The sequence below is a fragment of the Meleagris gallopavo genome, chromosome 2 (genome assembly GCF_000146605.3).
Source record: "Meleagris gallopavo isolate NT-WF06-2002-E0010 breed Aviagen turkey brand Nicholas breeding stock chromosome 2, Turkey_5.1, whole genome shotgun sequence".
Lineage (NCBI taxonomy): Eukaryota > Metazoa > Chordata > Aves > Galliformes > Phasianidae > Meleagris > Meleagris gallopavo.
In genome coordinates this window covers 87,077,582-87,089,260 of record NC_015012.2, presented here as the reverse complement: position 1 = coordinate 87,089,260, position 11,679 = coordinate 87,077,582, and positions in this window count along the sequence as shown.

Sequence of the window (11,679 nt, the reverse complement as noted above, 5' to 3'; positions counted from 1 at the left end):
GCTTCTCTTTCACAGCTTTTCTTCCCTCCCTGCCTTCCTAACCTCATCCCACTGTGCTTCAGGACCTCTGCTTGCCCCTATTCCTGGCTGCCCCCTCGCTCGCTCCTATGCCATGCATGTAGAGACCTCAATCCCACAAGCTGCTGCTGAAAGCAGCTCTAGTGCTGTGCCCCAGGTCTGAAAGAAACTGTTTGCCTACCAGATTGCCAAACTCGGAACACTCTCATTTCAAACTTTCTAATCTTGACGCATGTTTGATAAAACCTCCTTCACGGACTTGTAAAGCACTACCAAGCAGAGCACCCTGACAGCTGCCTGGACATTATAACCCTTCAACCCTTACTGACACAACTCTATTTTCTGACACTTATTTGGAAGGGGATGCTTTACTTGCCAAGTAAAATCAGAAGTCATAAAATGGAAATGCATCACAAGGGTAATGGCTTCAGAAAGTCCTGACTGGACCAACACTGATACACAACACTTTGTGTTTGCAGCTCTTAAACCTCTGCTCCAAGTCCTTCACAACTAATCTAATGCAAACATCCAGTTCTAGTTATAAATTCAAACTATACTTCCACAACTAGAATTTACCGGCATTTGCACTTAGTCATGATTTCTGACTATGCCTACAAAGGCATCCAGAGGTACTTTCTGAACAATTCTACCTCAGTGCCAGGAGATGCACACAAAACACTGATTCTGAAGTGCCAGTGTACAAACTGGTAGCAACCTCTTTTTATACAGAGATGCATTTGGGAAAACAGTCTGGCAAAGCACAGGAAAGCCTGTGGAGTGTTTTCCATCACACTAAATGGATTCATGAGCTTCTTAGTCTTTGGTTACTTTGGCATTCATAGAAGAGTTGTTGCTAGCTACAGTGACAATGAATGTAATACTCTGCCAGGATTTATGATTAAATCTAAACCGGAATTATCTGAGAACCTCTGTAATTCTATAGAATCTGATTAGACACAAATCCTGGAGAGACTCATCAAGCAATTAGGCATGTTCTCAATACTTTGTAAGATCAAATCTTAATCCCCTAAAGATAAATAATGATTTCTAGTTTCTGTGCAACACAGAGTTTCTCTGTGCAGCACGTTCTGTGGTTTGTGTGCATTATACCATAATAATCTACTCAAGACAACAGCCAACCGGAATGCACTCAAGAGTTGATTTAGTTATTATCAAGTGACACCTGACTCACGATTAGTGGCCATACAAAGGGACTTCTTTCACACTTCCTGGGTTCCTACCGCAGTCAACATCACCTCCTGCTTTGGAAAAGCTTCAGCCAACTTACCTTCACTCCTAACCTATCAGAGGTACTTAAGTGCACAATTCAACTTATAATACCTAGTCACAGACCTGTCTTTAAGCCTCCTATGCACCTGGCCTCCACACTGCCCTTATGGCATCCTTCAGGAGGGACTGAGAGCAGAAAAAGGGCAAAAGAATTGCAGCTGTACTTTGGAGACCCCAAAAGGCCAACATTTGTCCACCGTGTATAAATACATTCCTGTGATCAGCCTCCTATCTTAAAGAACCCTATTGTAATTTAACTGCAATAATCTGGTAGCGAGAACACTGCCGTTCTCTATGAACTATATTATATACAGTTTAAAAGTGTCACAAAAGAAAAGCCAAAAGAATGTAAAGAAGCATTAAGTTAAGAAGGCATTAAGAAGGAAATCAAAACGTTTCATGATCTGAGTACAGTAGTGAATACATGCCATTTATGCATCTAGCTTTAGAAACAACTGCTACCCTTGCCCCCAGAAACAATGACTAAATCTTCAAAGCTGTCTTAACACACAGAAGATCTTGCATTAAAATTAATGAGAAAGAAGAACTTCAGACAGCTGCCAACAATTAGAAGTTGCCACAGAATATCTTGCCAACAGACGGATTGACTGAATGGGCATTCTGAAAGAATTTAATTTAAGCTCATCAAAAGATTTAGCCTACAGCTAAAAAAGGGAAACAATTTTACAGTTCACACACTTTTACATTTAACTTGAACTCTTCATTCACATACTTGGCTTGTTTTTTATCCACAATAATGTCCAGAGAGTCGTGGCCAAGCCGAAAGCATCAGCACATCTGTAAGTGCTTTGAGTCTGAAAGTCAATTATGTGAGTTTCACCTCAAATTTACGTTTTGACAAACTCTTGCAGTTCACTTTTCTCCCTAGTTTTAACTAGCCTACCAAGCGAGCAGCAAAATACACACTAAGTCAGATTACTAAGGCACACAGCTAAGAAGCATTACTTAGGTCTACTAGGGAAGCACACTCTGCCGCTGTAAGAAAGGCAGACATCATAGATTCATGCACTCAGGTGTTCCTGCTCTAAAGCAAAACATAGAATCATAGAATTATTTAGGTTGGAAGGGATCTCAAGGATCATCAAGTCCAACCGCAGCCTAACCATAGTACCCTAACTCTAACAATCCTCTGCTAAATCATATCTCCGAGCACCACATCCGAACGGCTCTTCTCCATCTGGAATGCACAGTATGAGGAGGATACCAGTGAGGACTAAAGGCTCCTCCCTGCAATAGGTTGCACAACACAGTTCCAATACATAAAACCTTCTGACCAAGAAGGGTACGTTCACCTTGCAGAAATGCTGTAGACAGATCACTGGGAAACAGAACTAGAAACTGGCAAGGAATATAGAGAAGTGGTAAAATCCCTCCAGACATACAGCAAAACTAGAAATAGGTTCAAATTCAAATGGTAAATAAATGTCCATACCAATAAATTAATTCAAGTATAAAAGATCTATCCTTGAGCCAACATAAAAGAAAAAATATCCCTTGTCAGCTTCCTTCAACCTAACCAACTTGCAACACACTGCAACTGCAGAATGCATCCACATCAGTTTCATCCCGTTGTTTTCTAGAGTGGAGACATTCAATATCAGAGAACAGAGTCACAGAACATCCCAAGCTATAAAGGATCCACAAAGATCACTGAATCCAGCTCCTGGCTCCACACAAGACCATGCAAAATTCAAACTCTGTGTCTGAGAGCACTGCATAAACACTCCTTGAACTTGGCAGCCTGTTCCACGCCCACAGTCCTCCAGTGAAGAACCATTCCCTTACCCAAACTGATCCTCCCCTGACACAGCTCCATGCTGTTCCCTAGGGCCATCGCTGTCAGCAGAGAGCAGAGCTCAGCATTGCCCCGCTGCTCCCTGTGAAGAGATGCACCCGCCATGATGCCCCCCCACACACTGCCTGCTCTAAACACAGTAAGGGGCCTCTTACATCTTACTGCCCCTCATACATCTTGACCCTTCACCATCTTCACAACCCTCCTTTTGACACTGTCTAACTGTTTTATGCTCTTTTCTATTATGGCACCTAAAGCCCACACAGTGCTGCAGGTAAAACACCCCACCCCTCACTTGGTGGCTGTGCTGGGCCTGGGGCACCTTGCTGGCAGGACAGTTCCTAGAACACTGTTGCTTCATTTGTCAGGTTTACTTCTTACAGCTGCCTACTGGAGAAACGTTAGGACTTTTTGAAGTTCTTTCATGTTGCCTCTGTAGATTCGGCTGCAGATAAGACTGTGAACCAGCCTTGGCTGGGAAGGAGCCAAACCTCTTTCTACACAAGAAGCCAAGTAGCCGTTACTGGACTTGCCCAGCAGCAATGCCGAAGCTAATTGTTTTTGGAAATGGGCAAGCATGTCTAAAACTGCATGCTACAGTTCATGTACTTTTATTAATCACATGTACTCTTTCTCCACAAAGCATACCACTTCAGTTTTAAGACACATAAGTCAAGCAAAGTTTCTGCAGCAGTTCGCAGAAACAAGAACTTGAATTGATGTGTGTCCAACGAGTATCGGTGTACAAACACTCGCCTTGGCAGGGGCCAATTATCCACTATCAGGGAGTGCCTTTCCAGGGCACTCAACGTAACACTGTTATGCTAAGTACACCAGGACCAAAGTCTGGTTGATATTTGAATGCCAAAGCTCTGCTCCAGAGCGTTAAACAGATGCTCTTAATGTACAATGTATTTGCCATGAGCAATTTCTGTATATAAATACCCATGGAAGCATCCAGACTTGCATGCTGGTAAACTCAGAAATAAGGTGCTGAAGAGGCTGAGATTATACCACAGAGGGAAATAATTTTGAAAGAATTATCTGAAAAGAATCTGATTTTGAGAGAAAAGTGTAAGTTTGCATCGTCTCTGCCTTGCTCTTTTCTCCTGGGGAAAAACAACCTCTGCATTCACCTTTTCCCTGGGCTTCTCTACCCAGGCTAATAAACTGACACAGATGAGTCACGGGAGAACAGAAGAGCCTGGGATGACTCACAGACCACCACTCTTCCTCGAAGACAACCTTACTGATGTTTTTTTTCCCTAGCAGTGCCTTCACTGGGCAACCACTGAACACGAGTACTTGGAGCCATTACTTGAACTTGCCTTAACGCCAGTTCAGTAGCTGTCTCTGGATTCATACTTCCCCCTTGGCCTGGAGCTTTAAAAAAATAAAAAAAAAAAAAATCTCTTTCTGAGTACCAAATAAGGTCTCCAGACTTCTGTTTACTGTTCCCAAAAGCCACAAAAACATCTATCATCTTCTTATGTAGTATGCCTCACGTATTTATGTACACATTTAAAGTTAACCTTTATTCTCAGTAGCCTCAAACAAACAAAAAACCCAAGCTGTTTTCACTAGTTATTAAGCTCCATTGTGGCAAAAGATGTAATTCCTTAGAACACTTATTGGTCACTTAATGCATCATTAAAATGCCACATTTCATTAAAATGACAATCTACAGAAAAAGTTTTAATAATCTGCCCATTAAAAAGCTCTACCATAGGTCTACAGTGTTAACACGGAAAAAGCAGAATGTTCTGTAAGTACTTGTGATACATGTGATATTTTTTTAATGCAGTTACTTTCTCACCATTGCTGTCATAAAACAGGGTCACAGTAATAAGGAGCTCATAACATTTAATGAAAGGTTTGCAGGCCCATAAAGGAGAGTCCAAGTCCTGAGGGAGAGAACTTGGGAGGAAAACAACTCTGGCATCGCAGATGAAGCCAGTCCCCCCATTTCTCTGCAAGCCCTGAGATCAGTCACTGGCACAACGCAGAGCACTTCCAGGCTCATGGGACTGCAATCCCTGTTTTCTGCCATTAAAACATTTTTTATTTTTTAGGTTTGTTACTCAAATGTATTTCCTAAAATGCGTAATTTTGATAAAGCACCGTTGGAGTAGCTAATCCAATAAACAGTCTGCAACCCTACACAAAATCAACCTACAGCAATCGTGCTCTTACAGAACAGTAACAAAAAACCCAGTGTCACTGATGTTTATTACACTGAGAGTACACACAAAGCTGAAGCGCCTCTGTACCACGCAAAAGATGAAGATGCAGAAGAGGCAAGACAGACCTAGCTAAGGCTTCCTGCCTGCTCCCCTCCCACTTGTTGACATCAGGTTTGCAAATCTTTTTTTGCACGTGATTCAACATGAGGAGAGGATGTCCTGTGTTGCACATAGCAGGAAGCTGGGCTACAAAACTAAATCTAGAGGTTGCAACTATTTGCATTCCTCCCCGGTAGGAGACGTGGGCACATTAGAGAACAAAGCGTCTCCTCTTCAGTTGCTGAACTGGGTCAAATCTGAGGTAATACTATAAAAGACTAAGATGATGTTAATTTCACATTTCTCCAAAGACAAATTTAAGATACTCATGAATTTTTAGATTTAAAACAAAAAAGCACAAGTCTTTCTGGCACAGTTGTATTTTCTAATTCACACAGGCTAGAAATTTTTGTAGACTAGTAATAGATAATTTCTTCAACTGTTAAACAAGATGCTACAAGCTTCTACGCTGCCTCTAGAATCACAAAGCGAGAGAAAAAAGATGAAGAAAACTCCTTTCCTGTACCCATCCCTCCTACTCAGCCCTTCCAATACCATTAACTGAGATAACACCTCTGCACAGCAAGAAGAGCAAGTCTATAGCAAAAGAGGAATTATGCTGAAACAATAGATGGTAATTCCATGACAAGATGATGGCAATTCATTTGACATCCACACAAACAGGAAGTTCACTGAACAGAATATTTCTCTATCTGAAATATACAAGCAGAAGATAATTAAAACTCCTTTTATTTAAATCTGTGATTGTGGAGGAGGAGATCAATGCAATCACTATTTGTTACGAATTATGGCTTGTTTAGAGAAAACAAAAAATAAGCCCTCCAACACATTCTCCATGAACTGCAAAATTAGCTTTAGAAAAAGCAACCAACTATAAACTATTTGCTGAAACACTCAGTAAGACACAGCCAAGTACCTGTAGGATTAGATTAATAAACTTTATGGGAGCAACTCCAAATCTATAGACAGTTTAAATAAAGAGAACTGAAAGCATAATGTGAGACAAAGGACTTGTACCTGTATTTTCACTTGCTGAGATGGAAAGAATTGAGAATCGCTTCTGCTTTCCTAAAGTCTAGGGTAAAGAAAACACCAGGATGTACAAATCTTTGTGTTTGTGCTTTTTGTTTTGTTGTTTTTCTGCAGCAGCAGTTAGGAGGAGCTTCTCAAAACCCAGCAAAACTTCTGGGAGCTCTGGAGCTAAACTTCCCTCAGATCTGTGTTCTCTCTCCAAATCTAAGCTTCCACATATTTCCTCAGCCTAACATCTCCAGTCTTCTGAATATTAGGTATCTTGCATTTCTCTTCCTGTTTGTTTGCTCATCTCTTCTGCAGTCCATCTGTTTTATGCCAAGGAGGTAATGCAGACAAGGCCACCGCAGCAAATACCAGGTATAAAGGAAGTTATACACAGCAATTTCCACAGAAAGAGCCACCAGATCCATTTCCCACGGTGTCTGTAGAGCACTGCAGATATGTACCATGTTTTATAAGGAAACAGATCAGCACCTACCACATGTGAGCAGTCTGAGGGAAGGTGCACACTATTTCCAGCAGGACTGGACAGAGCCGTGAGCTCTGCACTGCTGCGTTCTCAGCACACCCAACCACATCGGCTCACAGGTCAGTGTTGCCACAGTACAGCTTGAGCAAGTCTTGCAATCTGGTCACAGAAGAACTGAGGAGGAAGCAGCTGAAGCAAATAATTAATCGTCAAGAAGGCTAACAGCTACAGTTGTGATACAAGGATTAAAGCAGGGCAGAAGTGTAGTTTCACAACTGTCAGCCAAACCAACCGGGGAAGGAATAAACAAGATGACTCTTCAAGGGCACCTAGCACCTACCTTGTTCAAATCAAGATTTAAGAAGATATGTTTGCATTTATTAGTATATTCATTAATGTATTCAAACACTCAAAGCTTTCAAGCAGCGGCAGCCGATGCATTAAAATCATACCCCAGGAACACTACTCTAATAAACAGCACGTGCAGCTATGAAAATACAAAGGAAACACAACTACCTGTAAACAAATAATGCCACTGTCCCTTTATTTAGTCAAAGCTCAGAGGGAAAGTATGAGCAGGCAGACACGTGACATATAACCCAATCTTTCATGAGTGCTGCCTCTCCCTACGTGGCAAGCAGGCAAGCACATTGATTAAGACAACTACCATTCAGATGCATCCAGACACGCTGCATCTGGCAGAGAGCCATCGTGAGGAATTTCTGCATGAGAGAAATTCAAAAATGCATTGTTTGGGGAATTTTGCAGGGGGAGGGGGAGACTACAACTGATTGTCTTAAAGCGACATGAGCTCAAATGCTAAAACAAAAAAAACCTTTTTTTAAGATGATAATACATTGGCGTTATTGCTAGCACAAGAGTTCCATGAAAGCTTTCATAGTAATTTCTGCAGAGCATTTTGAACAAAGTGAGATTATGAGCTCCTCACATTAAGATTTTACTATTTGCTTTTCTTAAAAGGAAAATTCAAAAGCAATTTATTGCTCTTCTGTTTTGTTTATAACATATACAGTAAAAAGCTAATTAGAAAGTTTCAGATGAATGTTAAAGAAACCCAATGAGCCACCTGAAAATTGTCTACGTGGTTTGGACAGAGGGATGGACATCCTGCAGCACATGGAGTTTTGTAAATAAAAGCCTTAAGAAACTGCCTATTCTTGTCATCCACATAGGCGTCCATCTTAGATTTAAAGCTACTGCTTGGCATCCTACGCCACAGGATATCTAACCATTGTCCTTCTAAGATAACTGCTTTAAATCTACTGCTTTTCTGTTCCATTAGCTTACTGACCAGTTGGCCGTGAGCCAGCAGTGTGCTCTGGTGGCCAAGAAGGCCAATGGGATCCTGGGGTGCATTAAAAGGAACGTGGCCAGCAGGTCAAGGGAGGTGATCCTTCCCCTGGTTAGGCCTCACCTAGAGTACTGTGTCCAGTTCTGGACTCCCTGGTACAAAAAAGACAGGCATCTCCTGGAGAGAGTCCAGCAGAGGGCCTGCATCTGAGTACCTCCTTGCACGTCTCTCACTGGGCCTCTGCATTCTTTTAGAGCAGTGGTGACCAAAACTTGAGCTGTATGTTTCAGAGACAGGAACTATACTTACTTCATACAGCAGATGAGCTAGATTAATCATTGTTAAAAAATGCCCTAGACTTTGTCTCTGGTTTTAAATAAGTAACAAATATTAAACAGGAGCCTCAAACCATCTGAGCCCAAATTCATTTCCTTCAATTGTAGCAATTACTTTACAAGCCTGAAATTCTGTAGGCTGCGGTGCAGTGTCACTGATCCCAGCACTGTGTTGTTCCTGTCTGGAAAAAACAAAGGCCATGAACTGCAGCAAGACATTAATACTGTAGCTAGGTCCTTGAGAAGAATTATTCAAAAGGATGAGGAGTTCTTCTTACAGTCCAGGCTTTTATCAAGAAAATGCAGAAAACTTTAGAGATCCTCTCCTCGGAAGTAACACCTTGTGGGTCACTTTGCCAAAAACCCTGACTTCCCTTCCAGCACCTTTGGAGAAAGGATGCCTTGTTGCCTGCATTAAGAAGTGCTCAGCAGAAAATGTTCATTTCCATTCTCAATTTACAAGGTATAATTTAAAAAGAGTACATCAAAAGTAAGAATAGGAAAAGAAAACAGACCAAAAGGAGGTAAAAGACTGAGAAAGCAACATTATGCAGGAAACAAAAGAAAAGCCACAACAGAATGAAGTCAGGAAGACTACTGCTTGAAAGCAGTACGCTAGCACGTTTCATAGTGTCTCATATAATTCAGTACCAAATATAGGAAAATTCACGTCTTTAAAATAAGTCCCTGTCAGCACAAAGACAACAACTGAAGATGCACAGTGCATTGTATGACCTAACACTGATAGCAGCAAGACTCACACAATGAAGAGGTGGTTATGTCCAATTTCTTTAAGCAAGACAAGTCAGAAGCCATCTAACTTACATGTACTTCCAAATAAAACCATCATGTGTTGCTCACCCTTGCTCTCAACAGCTTTTCTTCTGAGGGGATCTCCCTCCAAACACTTTCATGTACTCTTTACAGTTTTTTTGCCCCTTCAACTTCCCTTTTCCAGCTCTTCTTGCTTGCACCATTTTCCCAGCCCAGACAGGCATTCAGCCTGCAGAACACCAACCTGTCCCATTCAGGGATGAAACAGATGGCAAGAAAACTTGAATTATCACACGTAAGTACTAATGGATGTGCACCCACGTATGCAGATCTGCATGCGATGCTGTTACTCTGCACACACACATGCCCACGCAGCACAAAGTGATGGAACCGAGCCTAGCCAAGAGCCACTCATTCCACTTGTCTGATCTGAACATCCACATTAAGCTGCAAAGTGAAATTTAAGCAACAGCTGTCAGCTAGAGGAATGCAAACAGCAAAGCAGTGGCACTGCACAGCACAGTAGCACACCAGCACACAAGACAGCTTTCAGCAGGAAAGGTGGGAAGCAATGGACTAGGTTTTGTCTTACACTCAAAGAAAATGTTTAAACACTTGATACCACAAATATCTTTCAAGTAGCACAATCCAGTTGTCTCACGTAGTGCCTGCTACCTCTGCTAATACACCGTAATTAAAAGGTGGAGGTTTTTGCATTTGCTGCACGCAGGAAAAAAAAATCTAATGACTTTTCTCTGAAAACACATAGTTAAGCTGGGGAGAAAAGGAAGAAAACCTCAGAAGAATGTGAGGCAGGCATTAAGACAAGGATCATAAAGAGATGCTTAATGATGGATAATGAGACAGTTCAATGTTTTGTATTTTCCACAGCCATGAGATGCCAAGCATTAATAAGGAGTTTTAAAGTAGATGAGGCAGAAGGGTAATTAAGGGGCAAAGGACACGTACCTGCAAACACAGCTTCAAAGAGATGTTTAGAAAGATTTTGTTTTTAAAACAAGTCTTATTCCGCATCTTTCTTTTAAAAAAGAAAATTCAAACAAGAACTTCATGGTGGTAGAAAATGAAGCCCCCAGAAAACAGACCTCAAAAAGCAAAGATCAGTTCAGAAGAGACCCTAGCTCTCCTAACACTGCAAGCAAGAAGCTGCTATCTCAGAGGCAACAGAGCCAATGCTTCAACCTCTTCAGTTCTGTAGTCAGAGTACAGAGCAGCAGTGGGAGCTCAGCTTCATTCTGAACAAGTGCCACCACACCGTTCTGTCAGCCCACCTCCTTAGCGCTCCTGTCTGGCAGCAGGAGGCAGGCAGTAACACAACGGCTTCCTGCAGTTTCATCTGGCACCACTGGAGTCTACAGCAGGTTACAAGCACCCTAAAGGACCACCACTGCACTCTCCAGGAGTCTTACAGCATATGCTGTTTGATAGAACCCTGATAATAATACGATCAAAGCTAAGGTTTTCTGCTAGTGAGTATAGAGCCATCATATTTCCTCCGCACAACAGCTTTAGCAAGATTAGGACAATCTGCCCAATACTTGCACTGTCTGCAGTGTAAGACAAACTCAGTGCGTGCTACACTGAGTTGGGTTTTGCTCGCAAGTAGTCCTCAAACACGAAGTTGAAAAAACTATCTTCTGCCAAACTATGTCTCAGTAACATCTTGTTAACACAGAAGTAATTTTCTTTATCCTGATTTCATTGCTACCATTACGTGAGGCCTGTCATCCTCCTCCTCGATTTCTGTCTACACAAGTTTTTCAGACAGTAACATACCCTCAGGCTATGACTTTATACATTACAGTCAAAACGCATAGAAGGCAAGTTAGTGATAACTGCCCAGCTCTTAGCTGAACTGTGTAAGTGTGGGTCCACTTTCTAATAACCAGAAATTGGAAGAAAAATAAATATGAAAACAAGCTTACTGCTTTCCCCACTAGCTGCCTACAGCACAGCAAGCTACACAGGCGTGATTCTGCTTTGCACAACTGCAGAGTGGCACAAACACTCAACACGGTAACGCTTGCCTTAAGGCTGCACTATACAAAATTGCACAATACAGAATAAAGATAAGCTGCCACACCTGAGGTTACTATCATTTGCTAAACCACAGCTAGGTGATGAACTCAGTGACTTGAACATAACAATGCACACTCAACAAGCAGCTGCTGCTGCTCACCTGTTCCTCCACAGTTCCTAGTGCTTGCCTCACCTTAATTACAGCTTGCTGGATTGCCGTGAAGCGCTGCTGTGAGAACAGCCCATGCTAAGAAAGATCAGGTGACCGGTGCTTAGGCCAGGTCCTG